The sequence below is a fragment of the Microcaecilia unicolor genome, chromosome 3, assembly GCF_901765095.1.
Source record: "Microcaecilia unicolor chromosome 3, aMicUni1.1, whole genome shotgun sequence".
Lineage (NCBI taxonomy): Eukaryota > Metazoa > Chordata > Amphibia > Gymnophiona > Siphonopidae > Microcaecilia > Microcaecilia unicolor.
In genome coordinates this window covers 8,417,865-8,437,829 of record NC_044033.1, presented here as the reverse complement: position 1 = coordinate 8,437,829, position 19,965 = coordinate 8,417,865, and the positions used below count along the sequence as shown (strand labels likewise).

Here is a 19,965-nt window from a genome sequence, read left to right as displayed (position 1 = left end):
TCTAGCCTCAGCCTGTCCCCTCCTGTTTCCTGGACACTGGATGAGAGGGAGAGGGAAGGGGTTGGATTAAGGAGTAGACTAGCTCTTCCTTCTTCTGCTATGTTCAATGCAGTAGCCTCATCCCCTACTCTCTTGTTCCCTGCACACTGCTTGGGGGGGGGGGGGGGCTGGAGCAGGAAGCAGAGGAATGTTCTCGGATATTGAGGGCAGAGCCCTGAAGGCATCCCTAAAATTGTCTAATGGAAGAGTCAGCCTTAAAAACTATGTACAGACTTTCCCTTTGAGAACTTGTATCAACCTCGAGGGTAGAAGCAGTCATAGAATTTCCACCCAGTTGGGTATCTTTCAAAATTCCTCTGTGGATTTAATTTTAAAAGAAATTCTTGAATCTAGTGACTGCTTTACTGCTTTTAAGCGTGACACATTACATTTACCAGGTGCCAGGGGAAACTCCTACGGTGAGTTGAACTGAGTCCTGCCCAGGAGTTCAGGATTTGAGTCCTAAACCAGCAGATCGTCTGGTGATGTGCGACATGAGAAAGCCATACAGAACGTGAGTGTGTCTGTTAGCACAAGCCCTGTGTATCAAGGAGACCGGTTAGAGCTCAGTAAGGAACAGAACAGCTCCTCCTGGAAGGCAGCTATCCCCAGGGTCTCAGGTTCAAGAGTGACTTCTACCTGATACTTTTGACAAGCAGTTGCTGGATAGTAGGAAGCTGTCTTGGTCCTGTGACTCCAGCTCCAGGACTTTGGGCCTGTTTCTATCTAATCTGTAAGACCTGTTTCACTGCCAGCTCTGAGGCCAGTTCCCTTTCAGCTCCTGCTAGTTACAAGTTCAGACCTGGGCCTCTGTCTATCCATGTGCAGCTCTTGCCATCTGGTGCTATCCAGCCTGTGCAGAGGACACACTGTGCCTGGCCCAGTGGGAGCGCCCGGCCCCCATTCCAGCCCCAATAAGTTCTGGAAGGGCATTAACCTGACAGGAAGGTTACCAGATGTTTGGCAGACTCATCTGGGACATGTGTTCTCCTAACTAGGCTGGGCAGAAAGTCAGGGACACTGATTGATTAGAAAAAGCGTCCAGCAGGCCGGAGTCTGCCCACCTCTATTTTAACAAAGCCAGGACTCTTTGCTTTAATAAATGTTTCAACAGTCACGCAGCAGTACATACAACTTTCTGGCACCTACAGTAAGAAACATTCGTTAAGATTTCCTACAACACATTAGTGACCCAACTGAACCCCTTTGAGATATGCACTGCAGAGGGGCACGGGAGAGGTTCAGAGGGAGTGTGTAAAGAGACAGGAAATGGGAATCGAACTCGGTTCCTCAGTTCCCCAGGACCAAAGTCCACCACCCTAACCACTAGGCCACTCCTCCTCCACTGTTGCTACTATTTGAGAGTCTACATGGACTCCACTATTCCACTAGCAACATTCCATGTAGAAGTCGGCCCTTGCAGATCACCAATGTGGCCGCGCAGGCTTCTGCTTCTGTGAGTCTGACGTCCTGCACGTAAAAACAGAAGCCTGCGCAGCCTTCTACATGGAATGTTGCTAGTGGAATAGCAACATTCCACGTAGAATCTCCAATAGTATCTATTTTATTTTTGTTACATTTGTACCCTGCGCTTTCCCACTCATGGCAGGCTCAATGCGGCTTACATGGGGCAATGGAGGGTTAAGTGACTTGCCCAGAGTCACAAGGAGCTGCCTGTGCCTGAAGTGGGAATCGAACTCAAGTTCCTCAGTTCCCCAGGACCAAAGTCCACCACCCTAACCACTAGGCCACTCCTCCACTCAGGTAGGATTGTTTGCAGTTTGATTCCTGGGAATTAGGGATGTACTGATATCGTAAGTTTGCTGTATGGGTTCCAAGTGTCTTTTTGCATGGTTTTCTGCTATTTCACAAAGTGTCTGGCAGACTGTGTTATTCATCTTGAAACAACACCCTCATTTGAATATTTTTTTACACGGGCAGTTGTAACGGGAATCATCTCAGCTGTACTATTGAGGAAAGCGGGTCGCGTGTTACAGAACAGGAAAGGCATGTTTTATATTGATATTCTGTCCAACCCTGTATAAAATCCGGACTTCATATGAATGCTTCAGCTATGATGGTTTTACTGGGTGGTTGCTACGGGTTCTTACACAGTGAAAGCCCTGGGGACTTTTTCTTGTACTGTTTCGTTTCGCTAATTGAAAAGGCAGAGGATGTGATGCGGTGCTGGGCGCGATGTACAGAAATGTCACTTTCATACCTTGTTTGCCCCCCCCCCCCCCCCCACTCGCTGCCACTGCTACCTCAAATGTACTAAAAAGGTCACATACTCATGTTCGGGGGGGGGGGGGGTACAACTTTTCAGGCAAACAATTTACCTGGGTAAATGGCATGGGCATAGTTTGGTGGGTGGGCACTGCCCCCCCAAATGAGCCGCCGGCAGCCTCTGTGAGAAAGCAGCACGCAGGCTGCTTTAGACCTGCCTCCGGAAGCCTTTCTTTCTCCTTCAACTTCCTGTTCCCGTGCAGGAAGCTGTAGGAGAGAGAAGGGCCTCGGGGGCAGGTCTAAAGCGGCATGCGTGCTGCTTTCGCTGAGGCTGCCGCTGGCTTGGGGGATTGGAAGACAGGGGTGCCACTGGAAGACTCCAGTGCGGTGGTGGTGGTGTGGTGGGCGGCTGCAGGGGGGGAGTGGCCGAGGGGGTGGAAGGAAAGAGACACGCCCCACCCTTTGCCCCCCCCCCCCCCCACACACACACACACATGAAACTGTCAAACTACACCCATGGTAAATGGCTTTGAAGGTTACCCACTTCAAGATTTGCAGGGTTGCATCAGTTTTGCTTGGAAAACATTTTTGGATCTATTTGCTAACTTCTTAAAGTACATGTCCTGTGTCTTTCTAGTTTGGCTCAGGGAGGATACTGGAGCACAATAGGTGAGGCCAGAAGATTTTAATGGATCTTCATTATCTACTCCAGCACCCACCCTGCACAGCCAGCAAGGTAAGAAAACAGATACAACACCCAAAAGTGTGTCTGGTACCGAACTTGAACACTGTATACAGTAGAGCTCCCCCTGCTGCTTAGATAAGCTACTACATGATTTACTTCCTTTGTGGGTTCTAAAAGCACCTCTCTCAGTTATTCCAGTGGGATCAGAGTCTGCGTTCCTGCAGTTTCTTGGGAATGGCACTTTGTTCGCTTGTTTTGATGAGCCCTGCCCTTCTGAACCCAGTCTCGTCTGCTGAAAGAGGGCCAGATATTGGTGCCAGAGCATTTGCAGGCTCACGCTTCATTTAAAAATTCTCTTAAAATGTCTGCAATAGAAGGCAGTTCATTCTTTATCCTGCGACATGTCTGATGCATTACTTCAATTTTGTCTGGGATCTGGTCCCATATTTACCTTTGTCTGCCACATCAGAGTTTTGGCTGTGGTTAGTTTCTGGGCAGTCTCTGGGCTTGGAACCTGCCCTGTTCACATTCACAGTAAGATGGGGCCATCCAGTCTGAAAAGCAAGGTGTTCGGGTTTCTAACTGCGCTCCACGGAGGTTACCACCCACGCCCCCATGCCTCCTGTTTAGGCTTCATGCAGGTTACATCATCTGTCTCGGTGATATAGCTACGGGTGGGTGCAGGCCCACCCATTCTTGGCTCAAGCCCACCCAGTGGCTACACCACATTCCTCACTCCTCCTTTGTGTAGGGCTGAATTAGAAAATGACACGGGGACCCGCATTAACCACGGAGATGGGGACAAACTTTGTCCCCGTGTCATTTTCTGCTTTGAAGCCTGTTAACGAACTGGACTGTTATTTATGTTTGAGTGATGCCTACAAAGATATTTTGATTTTTTGGAAAAACAAGCAAACGTACTGGCCACAACTAGCGAAATTTGCATGGGGGATCCTGTACATCCTGCTACCAACACATCTTCTAAGAAGACAACTTCTATTCCAGGAAGGACAGTGGAAGACAGGAGAGCTAGACTGAAACCTGAGATTGTTGATTTCTTATTCGTCCACAGATTAAAAAATCATAACAGTACTTCATAGGGTATATTTTGCCCCTCTACGGCATACAGAATGGGTTGTATTTTATACCCCTGGACATTTTAAAAGTGTGAATTAGGATTCCTTGATGTACTAGAAATCAGCTTTTGTTGGGGTTGGAAGGGTAGAGGGTGGTGGTGGGAAGGAGGGTTATTATAGCTGCTCATTGTTATTTTTGTTTTCTGTTTGTAATTTATACACAACTGTTGTACAGCATATTATTCCTTTTTATACTTTAAAATCATAAGTGTTTGGGGCAGGGGCGTAGCCACGGGTGGGCCTGGACGGGCCCAGGCCCAGCCACTTTCCCTCCAGGCCCGCCCACCCAACATCCCCTCGCACGTCCTCCCCGCCGGCGCTGCCTCGGTCCCCGCATTATTCTTTTCTTCGCCCGTCGCCGGCAGCGCTACCCTTCATTCACACAGGCAGCTCCGCTCCCCTCTGCCGCGTCCATCTGGACCTAAGTAAACAGGAAGTGCGTCAGAGAGGGCCGGATGGACGTGGCAAAGGGGAGCGGATCCGCCTGTGTGAATGAAGGGCAGCGCTGCCGGCGACGGGCGAAGAAAAGAATGCTGCAGGGACCGAAGGTAGCATGAAGGGTTACAGCCCCGCGCACATTTTTCATTTTGGTTTTTTTTTTGCAGGGGTGGAGGAGAGAGAGAGGCGGAGAAGGGCAGAGCAGAGCATGGTGCCCATCCATGCAAGCTGTTGGCCCACCCAAAAATTACCTTTTGGCTACGCCACTGGTTCGGGGCTTCTGCAGATGAGGACAGAGCCCGTAGGGATGGGGCAGGGATGGAGACAGAACCTGCGGGGACGGTGTGGGGATGGAGACAGAACCCACGGGGACAGGGACAAACTTTGTCCCCATATCTGACATTTCCTGAAGGTTACACCCTCTCTGTCTTGATTCAGGGTTGTACCTGCTGCTCTGTTTCCGATACTTTGCTGTAGGCTTGTACCACAGAAGTTTTTAAGTTCATTTGAGATTTAGGCACAGGAGACGGTGCGTATCAGCAGCACAGAAGCCTCACAAGCCTTTTCTGCATGTCCTTACCAACACAGCTCCTGCCAGCTAAGCTCTCTAAATCACCACAAAAATGCTGCTTTACCCCATTCCTTCCTTTGCTACTTCTCCAACCTAATTTGAATTGAAAACCAGAGTCTTCCTGCTTTACTCTGAGGACAATTAGCCGAGCTGCGTTCTGACTTTTGTGGGTCCCTGTCTTGGTGACGCTCAGTGGGTGTTTTACTAATAATCAGTTAATGATAAATACCGAGACACCCATTATATTCCCTATGGGCGTCTCAGAGTTCAGCGGGAGCTAAAAATGGTAGCACACTTTAGTAAAAGACCACCTAAATATATAAGTGAACTTCTATGTATATTTTATTTATATTAAATTTGTAATTTATGCATTTCTATTCCCTTTATTGTGTATAATTTTCAATGCTTAAGTGAAAGGCAACGGCATGAAAATAAATCACTTCTACTTCATTTTCACTCTTCCTGATTAAAAAAAAGAAAAGACAACTTTTTCGTGTACCCTAGGCACTGTGCCTATTGTGCCTAATGGATAAATCCGCCCTGACAATCGGAAGGTTCTACAGCCGTTCTTCACTTTTCTAGAGAAGCACTCGCTTCCTTCCACCCCGGCTACGAAAGTGTAAAAGACGAAACTTAAAGGGCTGCATCCTGTCTCCGACATCGGCCAATCCAGGCTTCAAAAACCCGGCAACCCCCCCCCCCCCCAAAAAAAAAAAAAAAATTTTAAAATAATGTTCAATGGACTTTTCCCTCAGGAATCTGTCCAAACCCCCTTTAAACTCCAGCTGCTGTCACTACATTCTCCGGCAACAAGTTCCAGAGTCCAACTATGCGCTGAGTAAAGAAAAACTTTCTCCTGCTTGTTTTAAATCTACCATATTCTAGCTTCATCTTGTGCCCCCTGGTTCTATTATTGTCTGAAAGTGTAAACAAACGTTTCACATCTGTCCGCTCTACTCCACTCATTATCTTGTAGACTTCTATCATATCACCCCTCAGCCGCCTTTTCTCCAAGCTGAAGAGCCCTAACCTTCTCAGTCTTTCCTCATAGGGAAGTCGTTCCATCCCTTTTATCATTTTCGTCGCCCTTCTCTGCACAAAGCGATAACTTAACAAGCTTAACCCATTAGTGCCCAATGTTCCCATGTTTGTATGTCAAGTGATGCTTAGATGGCAACAAAGGCCGGTGCTGGGCTGGCTTGTATGCAGTGACGATCCTAGGTCGGCTGCCAACCCGGGCGGATTGCTCATGCGCCCCCCCCCCCCCCCGGATGCAGCACGACCCCCCCCCCCCCCCCGGGTGCATTCTTAGCTGCTGGGAGCAGCTGTGCGACTCTCGGCTCCGCTGGCTCCCTGCTCCCTCTGCCTCGGAACAGGAAGTAACCTGTTCCAGGGCAGAGGGAGCAGGGAAACAGCGGAGCCGACAGGCACACGGCTGCTCTCTGCACCCCTCCAGCAGCGTGCACCCGGGGCGGACCCCCCCCCGCCCTTGCTACGCCGCTGCTTGTACGGTCTAAGTCCTGCATATAGCAATCCGGCTAGGATGGGCTGGAGAGAGCTTCAACGGATACTCCAGTAATTTGCAACGTGAGAACGGAGCCAGGCAGACCTTTACGGTCTGTGTCCCACAAATATCAAGATAGATTCGGATAGGATGGAGTCGGCTTTGACGGCAACTCCAGCAGTTGGAACATAAGGACAAAGCCGGGCAGACTTCTACGGCCTGTGTCCCAGAAACGCCAAAGAAAGACTTGTGATAAAGTATATAACATCATATTCATTGCTGATTTTAATCTTGAATTGATAATGAATGCGACTGTTGGGCAGACTGGATGAACCGTTCAAGTCTTTATCCACCGTCACATGATCAACTATATAATATTACGTTTATTGTTGGTTTAATCTAGAATTGAGAATGAATGAAACTGTTGGGCTGACTGGATGGACCGTTGAGGTTTTTATCTGTCATCACTTACTAGGTTACTCTGTAACAAGCACTTGTGGATCTTGCTCGACCAGTTTACAACATCACTACATGGATTATTACGTTTAAATACGGACCTTGCAAACTGGATTATACGATTAAAGGTTAAGTTTTATAGATGTAATTAGCAAACAATTAAACAAGTTATGTGGTTTAACCTATATTGGTACTGCGGAGTTATCAGCTTGTGTAACGTATTTCTAGTACTCGGCTACTTCCCTGCTGAGGTCTTTTTTTTTTTATTATTATTTATTTATAATTTTTAAAGTTACAATCCAAGCAAACACGCTTGTACAGAAAGTAGTTAAATACAGATCCATAGCAGGGGAGTAAATACAGAACGGAATCATTCCCCTATTTATATTTAAACCACTAAAGTCCACAAATACGATTCAAGATTTACAGATTTGGAGATTTAAAGCTCAATTAACATCATAATTAAAGGAAAAACAAAGCGGAAAAAAATGTGAAGCGGCAAGAAATATTCCTTTTCAGGACGCTTGAGTTTCTCTTCCAATTCTCTTGGATAGTAAAAATTCAGTGAGATGTTTAGGTTCAAAAAATATAGACTTAGTGGATTGTAGTCTAACTATGCATTTGCATGGGTAATGCGAAAAGAAAGAAGCACCCCAGCTGTTGTACTCCAGGTCTCCTTAAAAGAAATTGACGTCTTCTTTTTTGGGTCTCTTTTGTCACGTCCGGTAATATTCTTATTTTTAATCCGTAAAAGTCTTTGTTTCTATTTTTAAAGAAAAGTCGCATTATCCATCCTATGTCTATAAACAGATTCTTGGAGCTATATTGGTCCTGGCAAATTGGCTCATCCTTTCCAATCAGTATATATATTCTCTGACAATCTGGGTACTGAATGATCTTTTGACTTACGATGAGGTGTAACTCTACTACTACTACTACTTAACATTTCTAGAGCGCTACTGGGGTTACGCAGCGCTGTACAATTTAACAAAGAGTCCCTGCTCAAAGAGCTTACAATGTAATAGATAAGAGTGAGACAAATATAGGACAATCAAGCCATTGTGACATCACTGATGAGGTTGGCTCTTAGGCATTGGTGGAATGAGGCATTATGACATCACAATCTCAGCTCTGGTTAAATCACTGCTATATGTAATACTACTACTACTACTTAACATTTCTAGAGCGCTACTAGGGTTACGCAGCGCTGTACAATTTAACAAAGAGAGACAGTCCCTGCTCAAAGAGCTTACAATCTAATAATTGTTGAGATGAGATCAATGTTAGGTGCCTGCCTTTCTGCACAGAACAAATGACAAACCTGTAACTTGGCAGCCCCTTAGTATGGGCTACTCACTAAAAAATAACTACACCAGGTTAGCGGTAGTAGTTATGGGGTTCGGGACTGGTAATGTAGGAAGATATTGCCCAAGATGCCTCTGTAACACTAAATGTCTATTTCCTAATGTCTTCCATTTTTCAAGATGTATTGTAAGCCACATTGAGCCTGCAAAAATGTGGGATACAAATGCAATAAATAAATAAATATGACCCAGTCCGCATAAATCTACACACAAGGAATTTATGCCACATTTTCATTGGTGTAAATGGATGTGCGTAGTTTTAGGCGCTGGGATATATCAACTAAGCATATTCTATATACTGCACCTAAATCTAGGTGCCACTTACAGAATACGCTTAGTTGGCTGATTTTTTGGCGCCATACATACAGAATCTCCCTTTAAAGCTGTAGCATTGGGGAAGGCCTACCTGGTATAGTTACACACTGAATTTTTTTTTTGTGTGGGAACCTGATAGACAAACAAGTCTAAGCACTGTTCCCTGAAGAATCTTAACAATCAAACAATAACGTTGAAACAAAATTCTGGCTTTGATGGGAAGCCAACGCCCTCGGGTACTCCGTTCTGTGGATAAATCTCTCGTCTGTCCCCTTCTCCTCTACTGTTAATTCCAGACTCCGTTCCTTTTATCTCGCAGCACCTCACGCCTGGAATAGACTTCCCGACCTTGTACGTCTAGCTCTGTCCTTGGCCGTTTTCAAATCCAGGCTAAAAGCCCACCTCTTTGACGCTGCTTTTGATTCCTAACCACTACTCACTTGCCCTGTACCCTTTTTTCCCCTCCTCTTTAATTCCCTTACCTCTTAGTTGTTCTGTCTGTCTGTCTGTTTGTCTGTCCTATTTAGATTGTGAGCTCTTTGAGCAGGGACTGTCTTTTCATGTTTGGTGTACAGTGCTACGTATGCCTTGTAGCGCTATAGAAGTGATAAGTAGTAGTAGTAGAAGTCATGTACATGTATAAAATTCAAAAAATTATTATTTGGAGGATTTCTTTTTAGACCAATGAGAAGACTTGAGTCCAGGAATAGCTGGCACTAAGAGATTCTACTTGCTGCCAAGCTGGGATATTTGAGGTCTTTGTAAACTATGTTTAGTATAATGCTCAAATTACTCTAAATATAATCAACAATGGAGGAAACAGTTATACAAGAGATATACAAACAAAGCAAAATTTTAAGCTTATAAGTTTGTTGGATACACTGATGTTTTGCTGAAATTGTGTCTAGATATTGGTTTGAACATGGGTTAAGTGACTTGCCCAGAGTCACAAGGAACTATAGTGGGAATTGAACCCAGTACCTGAGGATCAAAGTCCGCTGCACTGACCACTAGGCTACACCTCCATGTACCCTGGTACAGTCAATGGTACTAAGTCACCTGGACTACTGCAACGCACTCTACGCTGGCTGCAAAGAACAGAATATCAAAAAACTCCAAACAGCAGAGAATACCACCACCAGACTCATATTTGGAAAAACGAAATATGAAAGGGCAAAACCCCTAAGAGAGAAACTTCACTGGCTCCCACTTAAGGAACGCATCGCGTTCAAGATCTGCACGATTGTACACAAAATCATCTACACAGATGCCCCAACCTACATGCTAAACCTCGTGGACCTGCCTCCCAGGAATGCCAAAAGATCATCCCGCAAATTTCTTAATCTGCCCTTCCCCAGCTGTAAAGGATTAAAATACAAGCTGATACACGCAACGACCTTCTCTTACATGAGCACGCAATTGTGGAATGCATTACCTACTGCCTTGAAAACTATTGACGAAATAACCAACTTTCGTAAATCTCTGAAGACATATCTCTTCAACAAGGCCTACAAAGAGAACCCATAGCCTTACTAAATCACCTCACCAACCTACCCCAGTTAGGAAAGTCTACCTTCTAAACTAATCCGCCTAACCCTTTCTTTTCCCCTTACTCAACCTTTTATATCACTAATTGTATCTGATATCCTGGAATGACACTGCCATAACAGGACTCTGTAAGCCACACTGAACCTGCAAATAGGTGGGAAAATGTGGGATACAAATGCAATAAATAATAATTATAATTATTATTATTATTATTGAAATTTGACCAGACTTGTGTCTCTTATAAACACAATCAACACTCCACCTCCTGGAAAATGTTCTAAAACCCCCATCTGATAACGTGGCAAATTATTATGATTTAGAATATATCTTTCAACTTTGTTTTATGAAAAATGGCTTATTAAGATGTAGCAAATGTTTACACACCCTTAAAGTCTTCCTTCTTGTTATATGTATTGCAGTTTATAAAAATTCACCCAAAAATTGTGTACAAAGCAAAAAACAAACATCAAACCCAATCAATCAAATATTTCTTTACAAGTCCCTTTTCCAGAACACGCAATGCACAGGTCATAACAGCTGCACAAACCTCAGCTATAATCATCAAAAGATGCCAAGCACATTCAGAGCAGGGGTCCATCAAGCCCAGCCTCCTTTCTGAGGGGCCCTTTTACTAAGCCGTGTGGGTGCCTATCCTGCTTAATTTCGAACGAGAAGGCCGGCCATCTTCCGACACAAATCGGGAGATGGCTGGCCTTCTCCTAAAGCCGGCCAAATCGGTATAATCAAAAGCCGATTTTGGCCAGCTTCAACTGCTTTCTGTCGTGGAGCTGGCGAAAGTTCAAGGGGGCATGTTGGCAGTGTGCCGAAGGTAGGACGGGGGTGTGGTTAAGAGATGGCTGGCTTTGGCTGATAATGGAAAAAAGAAAGCCGGCCCTGACGAGAATTTGGTCGACTTTACTTGGCCCCTTTTTGTTCACGACCAAGCCTTGAAAAGGTGCCTGAACTGACCAGATGACCACTGGAGGGAATCGGGGATCACCTCCCCTTACTCCCCAGTGGTCACCAACTCCCTCCCACCCAAAAAAACAAATAAATTTTTTTTTTTTTTTTGCCAGCCTCAAATGTCATACCCAGCTCCATGAAAGCAGTATGCAGGTCCCTGGAGCAGTTTTTTGTGGGTGCAGTGCACTCCAGGCCCATCCCCCCCCCTACCTGTTACACTTGTGGTGGTAAATGTGAGCCCTCCAAAATACCCCCAAAACCCACTGTACCCACATGTAGGTGCCCCCTTCATCCCTAAGGGCTATGGTAGTGGTGTACAGTTGTGGGGAGTGGGTTTTGGGGGGGGTTTGGGGGGCTCAGTACCCAAGGTAAGGGAGCTATGCACCTGGGAGCAATTTTTGAAGTCCACTGCAGTGCCCCCAGGGTGCCTGGTTGGTGTCCTGGCATGTCAGGGGGACCAGTGCACTACAAATGCTGAGTCCTCCCATGACCAAATGGCTTGGATTTGGCCGGATTTGAGATCGCTGCCATTAGTTTCCATTATCGGCGAAAACCAATGGCGGCCATCTGTAACGCTGGCGATCTCTAAGGGCAGCCCAAATGTTGAGATTTGGCCGGCCCTGACTGTATTATCGAAACGAAAGATGGCCGGCCATCTTGTTTCGATTATATGGTCGGGTACGCCGCTTTACGAGGCTGTCATTAGAGATGGCCGCCCTTATAGATGGCCGGCCCCATTCGATTATGGCCCTCTATGCGTGGCCAATCCACGTCAATTTTGAGTTAACGCCCGGCTACCGCATGGCCCTTGTGGTAATTTCATTTTTGATGCACGTCCGCTACGCATGCCGCAAAATAGTTTTATTTTCTGTCGTATGGGCGGTAATCGGCATTTTACATGCGAGACCTTACCGCTAGGTCAACGGGTGGTGGTAAGGTCTCAGACCCAAAATAGCCGCATGTCCATTTTTGGCAAAAATTTTAAAAGGGAATTTTTTTTACAGGTGCGCTGAAAAATGATTCTGCGCGCACCTAAAACACACATCTACACCACTGCAGGCCATTTTTCAGCACACCTTTGTTAAAGGGCCCCCGACTCGATAGTTCACTCCCGGAAGGAAGAGTTGGTAATTCCCAGATCCACAATGTCTGTGAAGCTGTGAGGCAGACAGTGGTTTGGCTTTACTGCACTTCTGCTCCATCAGTGCTACTCAAAGCAATTTAACTCATTAACTCATAATAAACTTAGATCCCAGCATGGTTTGCATTTTAGTAGCTTTAACACACATTGGGGGGGGGATAGATGTGGCAGAATGACTGATTCATCTCTCTCTCTAGCTCAGGGATGGGTAACTGAATTTTCTGCAGCCTGCGAGACCATGGGAAGTATACGCGGAAAACGTCATTAACCAGAGCTTTGGTGATTTTAAATATTGTATTTCTCAAATATTTTCAGAATAGCCACTCTAGCAGTTTGTTTCCATTATTTTTAGTTACATGTAGAATTTCAAAGAACAGCAACATTCCGGAATCCCAAAGAGTAACAAGATTCCATGCAGAATCTCAAAGAATAGCAAGATTCCGGAATCCCACAAAGGAACAAGATTCCATGTAGAATCTCAAAGAATAGCAAGATTCCGGAATCCCAAAGAGGAACAAGATTCCATGTAGAATCTCAAAGAACAGCAAGATTCCGGAATCCCAAAGAGGAACAAGATTTCATGCAGAATCTCAAAGAATAGCAAGATTCCGGAATCCCAAAGAGGAACAAGATTCCATGCAGAATCTCAAAGAACAGCAAGATTCCGGAATCCCACAAAGGAACAAGATTCCATGCTACCAATCCCAGAGCAAGCAGGGGCTTCCTTCATGTCCAGCTCAATAACAGACTATGGACTTCTCCTCCAGGAATTTGTCCAAACCTTTTTTAAACCCAGATATGCTAACCACCGTTACTACATCCTCTGGCAAAGAGTTCCAGAGCTTAACTATTCGTTGAGTGAAAAAATATTTCCTCCTATTTGTCTTAAAAGTATTTCTGTGTAATTCCATTGAGCGTCCCCTTGGTCTTTGTACTTTTGTTTGAAAGAGTAAAAAATTGATTCATTTCTATTAGTTCTACACTACTCAGGATTTTATAGACCTCAAGCATATCCCTCACCCTCAGCCATCTCTTTTCCAAGCTGAAGAGCCCTAACCTCTTTAGTCTTTCCCTCATATAGGAGGAGTTCCATCCCCTTTATCATTTTGGTCACTCTTCTTTGAACCTTTTTGTAATTCCACTGTATCTTTTTTGAGATACGGAGAACAGAACTGAACACAATACTCAAGATGAGGTCACACCATCAAGTGATACAGAGGCATTATAATATTCCTGGTCTTATTTTACTTCCCTTTCCTAATAATTCCTAGCATCATGTTTGCTTTTTTGGCAACCACTGAACATTGGGCAGAAGATTTCAGTGTATTGTCTACAATGACACCTACATCTTTTTCTTGAGTGCTGACTCCTAAGATGGACCCTGGCATCAGGTAACTATGATTCGGTTTATTCTCTCTTCATATACCCCACCCCTTTCTACTGATTGGTAACCCTTCCTCCCTTTCCCTCATCCCGGATCACACCCACCTTCTACTCTTACCCGCCACGATCGCCTAGTCCCCACTGTCCTTCTCCAAGTCCCTAAAACTCAGTCCCTATCTTTCTCTCACCCAAGTCTCAAAACTATTCCCAATACTCAGCTGAGTCCCAAGCCTGCACTCTTCTCCTACCCAATCCCACATCCGTATTTAACTCTGTTCCTGCGCTCCTACCTTGTACCCCTGTTCCCCTACACCTGCTCTCCTCCTCCTCCTAATCATTTCTATAGTGCTACTAGATGTACGCAGCGCTGTACACATTATATGCAGGTACTTTCTCTGTCCCTAGAGGGCTCACGATATAAGATTTTGTCTCTGGGGCAATGGAGGATTAAGTGACTTGCCCAAGGTCACAAGGAGCTGCAGTGGGAATTGAACCCAGGTCACCAGGCTCAAAGCCCACTACACTAGCCACTAGACTACTCCTCCACGTACTCCATAGCTATTTAAATTTGGCCAGACTTGTGTCTCTTATAAAACACCACACTCCTCTCTCCTGCCGCCTTATCCCCTTCCTCATCCACAAGCCACCTCCCCCGGCATCCATCCTCCCTGCCTTTTCCTCTTTCCCTAGCATCCATTATCTTACCTTTTCCCATTGCTGCCCCCAACATTTAACCCCTTGTGCCTTTCCCTTTTTCATCTCTCCATCTGCCCCTCTCTCCCCTCCTTCTCTACCAGTATCTGTCCTCTGTTTTTCTTTCTTATTCACTCCAGTATCCGCATTCTTCCCCCCTCCCAATGACCTAGCGATTCTAGCATCTCCCCCCCCCCCCCTCCCCAGGAGCAGCTACAGTCTGCACCATCCAATTCCCCAAGTCTCAGCAGCCACAGACAATTTGAAACAACCCAATTTTAAGGACACTTCAGTCACCAGCCCCTCCGAACAGCTTCCTCCTCCTGGACGTGACCCACAGGTAGCAAAGGGTGGTGGGCTCAGAAGCACTGTACTGACTACACCCCCACTGCCTCAAAACCTCATGAAGGGCAAATCCTTTTTTTTAATTAGATTTTAATTATACAACAAATTCAAAAGGTAACACAACAGAATAAAATACACAATAAAGCTGAGTTCAAATCATAATGTTAGTCCACAGTTGAAAAAAAAAAAAGGTCTAAAGATTTCCATTTTTGAAGACCAGTTTTATGACTAAGAATGGAAATTACTGCAGATTGCTCGTATTTTTTGTAAAGTAAAATCCAGTTCCACCAAATCACCACATTTACTTGGGAGTTGACTTTCCAGTGCGAAATGACCAGTTTCAGTGTAACTGAGACCAAGAAGTCAAACAATAACTTATCATTTTCTGAAGATAGAAATGAAATGCAAGTGAATTTCCATATTACATATTCGGGTAAAAAAGATTCATGAAATCCAAAAATCTCTTTCAATTTTCCCCAAACATCCGACCAGAATATTACAAGATTAGGACATTCCAACAACAGATGTACATGACCAACACAAATCAGACCTAGAAGACCCAGACAACTTACTCTTTCTAGGCGTCCAAAGAGCCCTGTGATACATAAAGAAAAGGGATTGCGCTATTGAAGCTGACAAGGAAGCCCTTGGGCCATCGACCAAATACGAGCCTTAACTGGAATTAATTTGGTGATAAACGCCTGTGATAGTTATTATCAAGCAGTTGTGTTTGCTACATCCCTATTCTAGATGCAGTGCACTACTGCGTCTTGTACACAAATGCGAAGGGGGTGTTAAAGCGGAGGGGTCGTCTGACTATTCTTGTGCGCACTTTATAGACCGTCCCACCATTTCCACAGGTCATGGACATGGGATCATGTTGAAACTTTGGTGCCCAACTGCGCACTTTTCTTAGTTACGTAAAACAGATTTGGCGCAAGTATGCCATTATAGAAAAGTAGCTTAGCGCTCGTTTTTTTGGCATTACTTATGCTGAATTTACCCCAAGCATGTGCTCAGGTATTTAATTAAATATACGGATATATTGCAGCTCTGCACCTGGTCCCCCCGAACTTTGCCCCTGGAAATGTGACACATGCCTAGAACTGCGGATAGCTGCTGTGTTTTTACATAAATCAATTTTAAATAAATACCTGTACACTGTTGTCATGCACACCACACGGTTAGTTTCTAAACATCCTTTTCTGTCTGGAAAACAAGTTTTACATGTGGGGGAAAAAAAAAAGTCCCCACTCTGTTTTCTCTTTTAACCAGTTTCTATCCTAGCAGAATTTAATTTCCTAAAGACTTTTCTGAAAGTCCAGAGATGCTATATCAAAAAAATCAACAGATCGTTAATGCAAAACTTCCTTTTGCCCAGTCCATGTCTAACCACGTGGCCAGTAATGCTTTTATTCAGAATCACATCTACTACTTTCCTGCTCCGAGCTCTTTCTAAAGGCTGGTGTTTCACTGGCACCCTCCAGTCCTTGGGTACTGAAGCTTCAATTCACGGTCAGACACCCTCTGAATCACACTCCTGACAGCACAGAGCCTTCCTAGCCTAGGAAAGAGGGTAAAGCTTCACTGACTCTCTCTGACAATAATCCAGAAAGACATTTAACAAAGGAGACTGCTGAGGCCAGAGGGAAGCACATGCACAGGGTCCTATCACCTGATGAAGTTTCAATGCTGCCAGTCCCTGCTCTCCGAGTCCCTGGATCTTCTCAGTTCCTAGCAAGGATAGCGTGTCCTTTCTGGTACTGATTCTGCTGCTTCTGGTACTGCTTCTGCTTCTATATGAAGGTTTCCACTCCCCCATCACCTCCTCCTCCTCCTCTCTCTCTCTCCCCTCCCTCTTTCTGCTTTTAGGAAATATAAAGGCAACCAGTGAGTTTCCAAAGAGTCTGAACAAGTCTCTCTAAGGCAGGGCCCCTCCCTGTGACAGAAAGCCACATTGTCAGAGGGTCTGGGAAGAGTGACAGACTGTGGGAGTGTCCCCAGACAGTGATAGAGAACTGTCACTTCTTGTGGTCTTTTTCTGTCGTCACCTACTATGTTGCGATTCCCTCCACGGACAGAAAAGAACCTGAAATGCATGAATGCGCTCTGCTTCAATAGCTTTCAGGGTTGCAGAGTCATTTCATGAGCAGAATCATTTCTGTACAGAGACAGTGTGCTGTGCAGGCTGGAGAATACTCTGGCAGCACACAGATTACTGTGGGAGTCCCCCCCGGGGGGGTGGGGGTGGGGGGGGAGAGTAAGAGGTGGAAATACAGCACCAAAGTATTAGGTTATTTCATTTTAACACCACCACACAGTGTACAGCATTACATAGACTGTAAGCTCTTTGGGACAGGTAGGTCTCTGACATACCCAGCAATACACCTGTGCCTGTACCTGCCACAGTACTGAGACCCTCCCAGGTATATGGCAGTATAATACAGTGCAGTTACCCAGTGACTTCCAGAGGCAAAGGGAGGGATTTACAGTCTGAGCCCGGGAAAAGAAAGGACCAGGGTTGGCTGTTCTCCTTAGGCACTGATCCCTGTAGACATGGTGTTGCTGCCCTCTACTGGGGAGGCTGCGTTACTGCTCCTCAACAGTGTACATGACCAGACTGCCAGGACCAGGTTTGCTGCCTTGACAATAAATCCCAATAAGTAAATAAATCTGTTTCTAGGTAAAACTGGGATCTGGCACTGTTGAAAGTACAGCTGGGAGCTCTGAGATGAAGCTGTGATAACAAATGCCCTGCTGCTACCTCCGAGCAGGGAACATGTCATCTGTGTTTTGATCAGACATTTTTCTTCCTTATAATAAGAATACTCCACCCTCCCTCTACAGCCCAGGCTGTGCAGTAAAGAGGTGCAGAGTGCCGCTGTCTTCAGACCTCATTACAGGTGTATCCTGAGCCTGAGGAGAGGTGTCGCTGTGAGGCGGTGTTGGATCAGCTTGAGACGTGACACATTAAGGAAAAAGAGGAACTTTTACCAGGAGGAGTTGTCCATAGGACCATCCCTGGTCCAATGATGCCTGGGGCACGGTGCTCCCCCACCAATAACCAGTCTGACGGTACAAACCTCCAACAGAAGAGGCAACAGCGTGACTCAACGCAAATGAGATTTACATTCCACCAATGATCAAATATGGCCTTGTGCGGATCACAAAGAGGAAAACCGGGGGGTCACGTGATGCCTGCTACCTAGGCGCCAGCTAGAAGGAGAGGCTCCGCGCTCAACCTGCTAATTTCTGCTTTATTACAAGCTTATAGGATTCTGGCATGTGTGGTGAAGGCGGTTAGCTTAGCAGAGTTTAAAAAGGGGTTGGACGGTTTCCTAAAGGGCAAGTCCATAAAACGCTACTAAATGGACTTGGGAAAAATCCACAATTCCAGGAATAACATGTATAGAATGTTTGTACGCTTGGGAAGCTTGCCAGGTGCCCTTGGCCTGGATTGGCCGCTGTCGTGGACAGGATGCTGGGCTCGATGGACCCTTGGTCTTTTCCCAGTGTGGCATTACTTATGTACTGTCCGGGTTGTTGGCTCTGCCCGGAGTATAATAAAGGGTGTTTCCCCGTGGTATGCCCTCAAGAGCACATAGAAAATCTTCAAATCCCCCGCAGAGCAGCCTGGACAAAATGGCGGGGACACAACCCTCACCGATTGCACTCACAGCTCCGACTGCAGATTGGGCACAGGAGATCTCGCGCTCCGTCTCAGCAGCCCTGGAAGACAAACTAAATAAATTACAGTCGACAGTAGACGAAATCAATGAGAAATTTGATTGGCACTCGGCTTGTCTCACAGAAGTGGAGCAGCGGCTTTCCGCCAGAGAGGAGGAGGCTCAGAGCGCCGCCGTGAAGATAGCCGCGATTCAAAAGGAAGTCGAGGAGATGCGGGAGCGCATTGAGGAGCAAGAGAAAGGTTCCCGAAGGAACAATCTACGGGTCATAGGCCTGCCCGAAACAGTGTCGGATAAGAGCCTGTACGAGTGTTTTGTTAAGTGGCTCCCGGAACAGCTAGGCCTAGAGGAACAGGGAGGCCTCTTCTGTTGCGACAGGGCGCACCGCATTGGAACACGAGGTGAGACCAATAACAGACCCCGAACGGCGATTGCTCACTTCGTGAACTGGCAGGCAAAAGAACGGATTCTGAAGGCTTTCAGAGCAAAAGAGGCGCTAGAATATGAGGGCCATCGCTTGTTGTTAACGACTACTCGACGAGAGTTGCACTTCTGAGAAAGGCCATGGGGCTTACGTGCTCTGCGCTTTACAAAAAAGGGGTGCGATTTGCTCTGCTGTACCCTGCCAAGCTGAGGATTTGGTCTGATGGGAAAGCAATCATCATTAATGATGTGGCAGCAGCGAGAGCTTTCTTGGAGAACTACAACAAGGAGAAAGGATCGAGTCAACGAGAGCCAGAATAAACGGGGCCCCACGGAGCAGGAGTGGAGGAGTTTGGCATAGTATTTGTAATTTTTCTATCTGCATTGTGGAAAGAGGAATAGAGCCTGACTCCATGAGGAGGTGCAGCGGTTAACTTTATTATGAAAATCTACGGAGACCGGAGTGATGGTCAACGCACTGCACGGTGGTGAAAGGAGCATGTCCCAATGAAGTACACGAGAGCAGCTGTTTTGGAAGGTTTTCTTTATGCCTATGTTGCTGGTACCTTTAGAGGCATATTTTCAAAGCACTTAGCCTCCCAAAGTTCCATACGTTTCTATGGAACTTTGGGAGGCTAAGTGCTTTGAAAATAAGCCCCTAAATTAGGGGTCTGGAGAAAAGTTCTTGGACATTAACTGTTACTGTGAATAGTCTTGTAATACTACGGATTTATCATGTTAGGGCAAGGGGGAGGGGGCGGGTTTCTTCTTCTTTCGGCTGATTTGGGTATGTGAAGGATGTGGGAAGGAGATATGGAAGGGGGGAGGGGGAAGGGCTGGGAGAGGGGGGAGGGTGCTGGCGGGTGAATGGTTGGGTGAATGAGGAATGTATGTGGGAGACTGAGAGGCAGGGGCGTAGCCAGACAACAGATTTTGGGTGGGCCTAGGCAAGAAGTGGGTGGGCACCAAGTGTTCTCCCCTTCAGCCACCATCAAAAAAAAAAATCTCAGCTGGCGGGAAAACGCTTCTTTCTACCTTAGGAGTCTGCG

At 46.0% G+C, this 19,965-nt stretch overlaps 1 protein-coding gene and 1 long non-coding RNA gene across 4 annotated transcripts in view; one reads left to right on the top strand and one right to left on the bottom strand.

Annotated features, from left to right (window-relative positions):
- LOC115465333 overlaps window positions 1-16,565 on the top strand; it is an 85,724-nt gene extending 69,159 nt beyond the window's left edge. Inside the window, exon 3 of the long non-coding RNA XR_003941396.1 lies at window positions 16,492-16,565. This is a non-coding gene — a long non-coding RNA (uncharacterized LOC115465333). The remainder of the gene's footprint in view (window positions 1-16,491) is intronic.
- Window positions 1-19,965, bottom strand: part of SLC29A1 (solute carrier family 29 member 1 (Augustine blood group)) — a 309,536-nt gene that overhangs the window by 188,249 nt on the left and 101,322 nt on the right. The gene's annotated exons all lie outside the window — the stretch shown is intronic.